This window comes from Thalassophryne amazonica, chromosome 2 (assembly GCF_902500255.1).
Source record: "Thalassophryne amazonica chromosome 2, fThaAma1.1, whole genome shotgun sequence".
In the NCBI taxonomy this organism is placed as follows: domain Eukaryota; kingdom Metazoa; phylum Chordata; class Actinopteri; order Batrachoidiformes; family Batrachoididae; genus Thalassophryne; species Thalassophryne amazonica.
This window is the reverse complement of record NC_047104.1, coordinates 80,631,103-80,640,116: the sequence shown is the minus strand read 5'-3', so window position 1 is coordinate 80,640,116 and position 9,014 is coordinate 80,631,103. Positions and strand designations below refer to the sequence as shown.

The window sequence follows — 9,014 nt, the reverse complement described above, 5'->3', positions numbered from 1 at the left end:
CCTGTATGCTTACGTTATATAGGTGTTTCACCCATGATGATGTTGATGTTCAAACAAAACACTGGGTCACTTAAAATCATTTTCATCACACGCCAAAAGTTTAATCCAAAGTTATATAAAAATAGGCTCTATGCTTAAAAATCCCCAAGTTCTCTTTTAAAGGTGACTTTCAGAAGCTGACCCTCTAACTGGCTAGCTCTGTTTAATGTGATATTCTCAGTGACATATAGCGCAATGTAATTCATCCATTTTCCACATGAACTGACACCGTGGCACTATTTCATGCTGATAACTCTCCCTTTGGTGTCATGTTCCTGTACATCAACCAGTCAACAGCACAAGCCTGATTACAATGTTTATTACCCATGAACTGACAAAAAGCAGAGAACGTGGCATTGACAAGCATGCAAGCTAATCTGCCAGCCATGCGAGCCTGCAGGGCAGGGACTTGTAATGTGATTTAGATTAGTTTCCCACACTGCTGTGTTACTGCCGTTTCCCCTCAGTGGTCTAGAGACAGTCCCTCATTACACACCTTGTCACTGTCATCCAAATCACCAACAAGCATGACAGTCTTTGATACTAGGGCACCCGTCTTTGTTCATATGTGAAATGACATAGAGTAATGAAAAAGGGACAGGAAAGGAAAGAATTTAAGAAAATGGTGAAAGAAAAAAAACTCTTTGTATTGCCACATTACTGACGCCAGCGGAGGTACCCATCTTCACCCGAAACTTAAACGAATAATATAAGCAGACCATTGGAATCAGTGCACAGACTGCTCTTGTTCGGTCTTCTAAAAGTGGTGTATTATTGTGGTAAAACGATCAAAATGGTATTGTTTCCTAAGTGTTAAGATATTTACTGTACATTTTGATTATTTTATTTTTCATTTTATTGTTTTACATTCTGTATTGTATAGACTTATAATAATTAATAATTAATGCAATTATTCCACAGACGCCAATACGGTAGGTGGTAGTATGCATCTCTAAAGCTGGTTTGCAATCCAGAGAAAACCACAAAGAAGACATAGTTTTATTTTTGTTATTAATTGATATGTTGAATGACAGACTGCAGCTGACAATGAGACCAAGGTGCTGTAAAGCAGTGATTCAGGATGGATATAGACATGATGTTAGCAAATGTACTGAAATTTTGCAATATCAAAACATTCATGGTTGCAAAGATGAAGCCTTGGTAGAGTCTCTGACTTCTTTCTGGTTAATTCTGGCAACTATGTTATCAATGCGTGCATATTTTTGTTTACATTTAACCAGGTTAGTCCCATTGAGATCAAGCTTTCTTTTACAAGGGAGACCTGGACAATTACAAAGTTTCCAATTCACCTAACCTGCATGTCTTTGGATATGGGAGGAAGCTGGAGCACCCGGAGGAAACCCATGCATACACAGGAAGAACATTCACATTCCACACAGAAAGGCCACAAGTGGGAATTGATCCCATGACCACTAAGTCACTGTGCTGTCCAGTGGTGTGTTGGGTAGAGATGGGGCTAAGATGACTTTGGAGGTGGAAAGTTTTACTAACCTGTGTCTTTTGACCACTTATACATTTGAAAGATACCATCTCAGGTCAGAGATCTTGAAATTTTAGTCCAAAATGTAGCTGAATGAACCAACGTAACAAATGGAGGATGTAAATTTGGTTCCATCTGTCGATATTGGAGTCTTTGAAAATGATACTGAATTTCTATGAGTGGTCAGAAAATACACAATCTACATTTTTTAAATCAGCAGATAAATACCTTTTAATAATTATGAAGTTCATAAGATAAGCCATCTAAGCATTAAGGTCAGATAGTAACCGAATGCAGTACTGCAAGAGTAAAGAGCCTTTCACACAGAACATGATCAGGGTGTTTAATGTGTGTATTTAGTCATTTCAGTATTTAATTACATATTCGTTAACCATGTGATTATTTTTTATGTTGTAATAAGGGCAGAGTAATTACTAAAATATGAATTTGACTATTCTAGTGATTGTCATGCGCATGAGGGTTCAAGCTTGTCTGACGCAATCACACGTGATTCAAATCCATATGGTTTTTGAAAAAAATAATAAGGTCGGATACTTTTCTAATAGACCTCGTACGTCTGTATTTACAAGGTTCTCTGATTATTGACATGTTCCTCATGTGGGACAAGTGAAGAAATATATTTCTTAAAATATAAAGAAACATGAAACAGTGCTGTTCTATTTTCTTTAAAGTTGGATTACTAGATAGTTTAAAAAAATTAATGAAAAAAATCTGTTATTTAAAGTTGAGACCTTTCTTGTCATCACAGCAGGAACAATTAAAAAACTGTGTAGCTTTATTTGGTAAAAATAGATTGAACAATTTACAAATATAAAACATTCCCTCAGCTCGACTGAGTGATTCTGTAGCTAAAGTCTAAAAGGCTAAGCTAACGTTAGCTGATAAATCTTCAGCAGTGCACTACATCACGTTTTATTTTCAATTACTCACTCACCAGACAAATTTGCAGAAGCTCCACTGCTCAAACCGTGTGTGAGTTAATATCAAAAAGTGAAGAATTTCAGATTGAGTGTGTCTGCTCAATCACATTGCATTCTGTGTCTCGCTCTGCCCGGGTCAGTGGCCTGAACACCGGCTGCTTCAGTTCTGGCTGGCTGGCCCCTTCAGCTTGGCCTCACTCCAACCAGTCACTGAAACAAGCTTCTCATAGGGTGATGTCTGTTACTCTTTCTTCTGCTTTATCCTTCTTTAGGGCCCCTTCACACATAGTGCGAAGTTTGAACAAGCTGCACACTTAGTGCACATGATGCAGGAATTGTGTGCAAACCGTGTAATGTCGTCCCTGCCTCCAACACCTCATACACCTGTTGCTACAACTATTTGCGCACACAAATGCCTGAAAGACAAAGTGTGCGCTGTGCGAAACCCATCGCACCCTCTTGCGGCAGATGCTAGCAATATTCCAGGTGAAAAGCACAAACATCTAACACCGCTTGCATGGCACTTATAAAATGTGTGGCCAGTCGCACTCTTCACACAACAACAGACTGCAAATGTCCACTGTTGTACTGCTGTGAAATTTGTCTAAGTTCCCCACGAGTGTGACTTTGCAAACACACACACTGACATGCGGGTGTGTGCGCTCCACTCATGGGAGGCGTGGCTTCCGACAGAAGCAGCTGTTGTGATCTGTCATTCTGGACATTCCAGCTAGACAACACCTACTGTGTTTGGACAGTCATGGACAAACAACTGTCCACTGTGAGGCGAGTGTGTCTGATTGCTATATTTACATGGACATAAATAAAAACATATATCGCCATGGTGCCGACAAGCTGCAGCAAGAGAGCGCATGCACGACGCATCGGGTGATCTGACCATCATGTCACCCACCTGAGCTCTGTTCCACATGATGCGGTGTCTGCGGTGTCTGCGCTGTGGCGCGCTGTCCACAAGACATGTTTCAGGCAGAACATGCGCGCAGCTGACTGGACGCACCTGACCAGTAGATGTGGACATCAGAGCACACTGCTTCTCATTCATGTCATTTCATGACTGTATGTCTGTGACCATGGGTCATCACCAGAGGAATAGATGGATCATATTTGTATTGCTTGCTTGATAAATGCGGTGTTTTTATATGGTGTGGGATTTAAATTTTTTTAATACTTCCATGTTCTTCCTGATATGAGGCAGTTTCCCACAGCTTTCAAAGAACAACTCCGTAGCTCAGTGGTAAAGTCTCTGACTGGGAATCAGAGGTTTTGAAAGGCACAAGTTCGCTTCCCGGGTGGTGTGTTTTTCTTTTTCTTTATTATTCCACATAAGTGGCGCAATGTGGTTCCACAGGTAGCAGCTGGTTTTTATTTCTTCCACATAAGCAGTGCCATGTGGTGCACCTGGTACTGGTACTATTCCTGCTCGACGGACACCGGCGCATGCACGAACTCTCGCAGGGGATTTGTGCACGCCTGCCCGTCGGCGCGATGTTTCGTGCACTAATTTTGAACTGTTTCACACTATTTCGCTGTTTTCATCCAAACGCCATCCAAACTTTGCACTGTGTGTCACAAATCCATGATGGTGATTGTCCATGTTGTTCACCGGGCCCTTGAACAGCCTGGTACTAACATAGAAATCTCTGCCCCCTCTGCACATCATTGCCATGTTCAATGAGTCCAATGCATTCAGTGCAAGCAAAGGCGTCAAAATGATCAACCAACGTGTTCGATGTGAAAGGCCCTTAAGGGCCCTGCCACACCTTGATGATTTAGTCAGCTTATACCGATGTATGAAGAATATGTGCAGAATATGCTGGATACATCGAATACATTAATGCAGCTATCACACATTGATGATTTAGCCAGCCTACGCTGACAGCCCCATTTCCACCAAGCGGTTCAAGTCGGTACTGCACGTGATGGTGCGGGTCGTAACAGTTAAGTCTGGCTTGGTTTGCGTTTCCACCACCAGCAGAATCCTTTTGTTTGGCAGGCAGAACACATAAATACTGACAAAAACATTATGAAGCACGCATATGCTGTCACACGGCCTCTGCCCTCCACATGGAGGCTAAACAGAGTAATTTCCATCCATCCATCCATTTTCTTCCGCTTTATCCGGAGTCGGGTCGCGGGGGCAGCAGCTCAAGCAAAGCCGCCCAGACCTCCCGATCCACACACACCTCCTCCAGCTCCTCCGGGGGAACCTCAAGGTGTTCCCAAGCCAGCCGAGAGATGTAGTCCCTCCAGCGTGTCCTGGGTCTTCCCCGGGGCCTCCTCCAGGTGAGTAATTTAGAGTAATTTAACATTTTTTAAATTTTATTTTATTTTATTTTTGTTGTGGTAGATCATAGGATTTATTTTCATGACGTGTCAAAATGCTGAAGAGTCGGCTGAAGACTGACATGAATGAATGAGGTGCTGCGACTCTTTCAACTTCAACTTAAAATAAGTTAATTGTCTTTTTGTGGGACAAAGCACCGGTGTTCTCTGGTTCATGCTGAGAAATGCATAAAACACAGAGGGACTTCTTTTAAAAACGCTGCATTTCTTCAGCCACAACAGGGACCTAAAGTATTTTTAGACGTTTTTTCCAAACTCAGGATGTTTTATGTGGATACATTTTTGTCAGACTGTGATGATGAATCTGACTGAAACAAACAGGTAAGATTAAGACTTTATATTTACTCTGCATATGAAAGGTTTTAATATTTGTAAGTCTGAACTGCTCGCATGAGGACTCTGCAGCTTCCAGTGTTTCACCCAGTCAATGGACAGCATCAATGGACATATTTCGACTTATCAGTAACTTTCAAGAAATGTGTGTCAACAATAATATAACTTACCTACAACTTATAGCCCGCATTTGCAGGACGTATGAGACATATGCTGGCATATGTCCAAAATATTATGCATGCCCATAAATTGTTCGCCATACTCACTGTACTATGGCGTATATCAGCGTGCTTCAACGTGCTCTAACTTATATAAAACTTATTATACATACTCCAGTGTATGCCAGCATTTTTAATATGCTCAGCATACACTGGCTAAATCGTCAAGGTGTGACAGGGTGCGTTTACACATAAGCAAGACGCGTTACGAATGTCATTTTTCTGTCATTCGTGACACATTCCTGACATTCTTAACGTGACTTAACACATCTGAATAGGTTTCTTAATAGTGCGTGTTGGTGCGTGATATTCTTGATATTCGTGGAGCATGTTTTTGCCTGTCAAAAAAATCTTCCACGAATGTCACACACCACCCTCATTTCGTCTTACGTCGTGGAGGTCGCAACTGAGCGTATTGATCCGTCTTGATGAGTAGTGATCTGTAATAGAACGTGACAACGTTCGTAGTGGTTCCTGTGATGGTTCTTGGAGCCCAAACTGTCACGTGTTATTACGAAGTGACACGGAAACTGTCAAGTTTTGACATGACTTGTAACGCGGCGTCACATTTCACTGCGTGCCACGACGAATTAGTTTTCTGTCACATGCGCACAATTAAACTCAGCTCCAAATGTCATTCCACAGTTCCTGCTGAAGCTCCTCAGGATGGTCCTGCAGGTGTTCCACCTGCTGTTGTAACCGATGAGTGGGAGAAAGAGTCTGAGCCAGAGGAGCAAGAGGAGACTCACATGCAGCCAGACATCTCTGCACCTCCTCCAGTTTGGCGGAGGAAGAAGCGTGTGCACTATTAAACCCTGCTGCACCGCATTCAGTTTGATTGCTGACACCAAGTCGGCTAAAAGTCTAATTTCAGTGCTCTTCAGCGCGCTCCTGCAGGTGTTCCACCTGCTGCATGTGCCTGGTGTTTGGTAAAATGCGCAAGACGAGAGCCGCATGAAGCCACACATCTGGCTCTGTCCTCCTCCTCCTCTGCGCCACTCCATGGCACAGAGCCCAACTATGCATGCAGTCACAAAGTTCTTCTGAAAAACTGGAGCGATCTGAATTCGGTTGGATGAATATGGGTCTGTGTGTGGAGACAATTCACCTCGTTCACATGACAGAACTTAACGATGTGCTGCTACGCGCCATAGCGCGCAATAGCGCGCAACAACGCGGAACACTATTCTTGACCGTGCGTAATGGTTCCTGATAATTCTCCAGCAACACAGCCATTAATCATAACGTGTGGTAACAGGTTGCAGCAGTTCCTGAGGACACCTGACACCTCTGCCCCGAATAATCACATTCGTGATCAGCGGCCAAGAATGTATACTTCGTGGCATTCGTGACTTGTCGTCGTTATGTGTAAACGCAGCATAAGGCATGCTTTGGTTGTACATTCAGTTATTATATTTCTCTGGGGATTTCATTATAATGTATTAAGTTTTTAAATGAGTTTTCCAGTCATTAAAATGTAAAAACTACAGACATATGTCTCTAACAGGTAATATCTGAAGTCTAGTTGGAATCTTTAGTTCTGTATAGGCCTTGAGGCCCATTGGTGCCCATTCCTAAACCCATATTCAGATAGTTGTTGGAAAAATACATATGATTTCCCACATAATATAATGAAATCACACTCAAATGTATTAACATTGGCTGCATATGGAAATTATGTGGTGATACTATAAATGACGTCACAAATATGAAACTGTCATACTGACTTGAATGTAATTTCCTTTACGGGTATCATATGTGACATGGATGATCAAATAACTGGTGCTTTACAGAGGTAATACTGATTGGTGTTGGACAACATTGTCTGCAGATTCTTCTGTCTGTAAATTTTGTCTTTCAAATGGTGACAATTTGATAATTTCCTTTTCCTTGACATGAAGAAAAAAAAACACCCACTTCTTCAAGTGGGGCTTGTAAGCCGCATAGAGTTCTCAGAGGATTTACAGTTCTGCACAAACACCGTCTCCTGTATTTTTTGTCACTTCTAATCAAGCAACACAAAAAACAAGAGACTGCAAACTAAAATTATAAGCGCCAGCAGACGGATGGGTTTCGTTCTTTGAGGTTTTTCTGTTTTCACTCTGATTCCATTAAAACAGAACATTCCCTCGGGCCCTGAGGTGGTGACTGATTACAGATTCTGCCTGTCTACAAGCTTAGCATCAGTTTGAACTGTGTGCATGGTTGCATAAATACCCATTTCATTATCGTCTGACATCTACTCAACACAATATTTTCCTGCATGAGAAACAGCAGATACTTTTTATGTTTTTGTAAGTAGGCATTAATTGCAAAATCCAGAATTATGAAGAAACACTGTCATGACTGATTCAAGCCTGCTAAAGCATATTGTGTTTGAAAATAAAAATCTTTGTTATAAAGCAATGCAGTCTCACACCAAAGTTGTCACATTTTGACACAAATGTATAATTTGGTTGAACGTCGATCTGTGACAAGTCGAGTACCCCTGTTGTGTCACTGTGTGATGCACAGGGAAATGCTGACAATACCCTGAACCCTACCCCTAGCCTTCAAAACTGTGATGAGTTGGGAGTGAGAATGTGTTAGATGGTCTGTTTTCATTGAGGCACATTTTGAAAGCATTACCGCATTAGATCAGCAAAAATATGGTTGAAAGTCCAGCGTTGTATCTGCAACAGTCAGACAATACTTAAATATACAGGTTCACACCGTGTTTACCTGCTCATATCATCACCAGTCACCTGCAAAGGGGAATTAGTGTGGTGGCACAGCACAGCTAAAAGTAGCATCTCTGTCCTCCTGATTGAAATAAACAATTTTTAACACCTTTGAAATCCTTCATTAAATAATCCAGAGCTGTTCCTGTGTCAGTAGCTGCTGTTACATTCAGAAAGTATTGGTTTATTTTACAATTTAAAAGCTTTGTGTTTCAAAAAAGCTCCAAGTTTGCTCGAAGGATAAGGAAACAGCAAAGACAGTGTGAGTGAGGGGAGGGAGAGAGAAAGAGAGGGTGGGAGGAGAGGAAGGCTTCACTCATTTTCAAATGAAAAGTTAATTGGGTTAGAGTTTTCATTGGAACTGTTCATAAACTCTACAAGTTGTTTACTGTTTACAAAGGACCACGTGATCCTTTGTAAGCAGCAGACTTTAGTGCTAAAGGCTCATTAAAAATCAGTGTAGCAATTTAACAATCATAAATGTTCATCTTCAGAGCACAGCCTCAGTGAAATGGGAAAGTGTGAAAAACTGATCCAGAAAGTTCTTCATCCAGGTTTCATTGGTAATACCCTGTTCACACTAGAGGCCGAATGCCGTCCGAATAAAAATTTGACCAACACTCCAGGAGGTGTCATGGGGCATTCAAGGACGTCAGACAGCAGTGCGAGAGCAATCTAAATAGTTGGCCAACTTCCTGTGGCCACCGCAAATGTTTTGCACATGTGCAAAACAGTCAAGGTGCAGTCGAGGTTGAAATATATTGACCGGCAGTCAGAGTGCAGTCTGACTGCAATCTAAATATTTTTACGCCATGAAAATGGCATTTGAAGCAATCTGATAGAGTTATTGGGGTAGTTCGACATGATCCGGCACATGCCAAATGTCCCGACTGTGCCT

General features: G+C 41.7%; 1 long non-coding RNA gene across 1 annotated transcript; it reads left to right on the top strand.

Moving 5' to 3' along the window:
* The first annotated feature begins 819 nt into the window (after positions 1 to 819).
* LOC117502463 lies at positions 820 to 5,818 on the top strand. Its single transcript, XR_004558307.1, has 3 exons — positions 820 to 916; positions 1,821 to 1,823; positions 5,808 to 5,818. It is a non-coding gene; the product is annotated as an uncharacterized LOC117502463 (long non-coding RNA).
* The last annotated feature ends 3,196 nt before the right edge of the window (positions 5,819 to 9,014 follow it).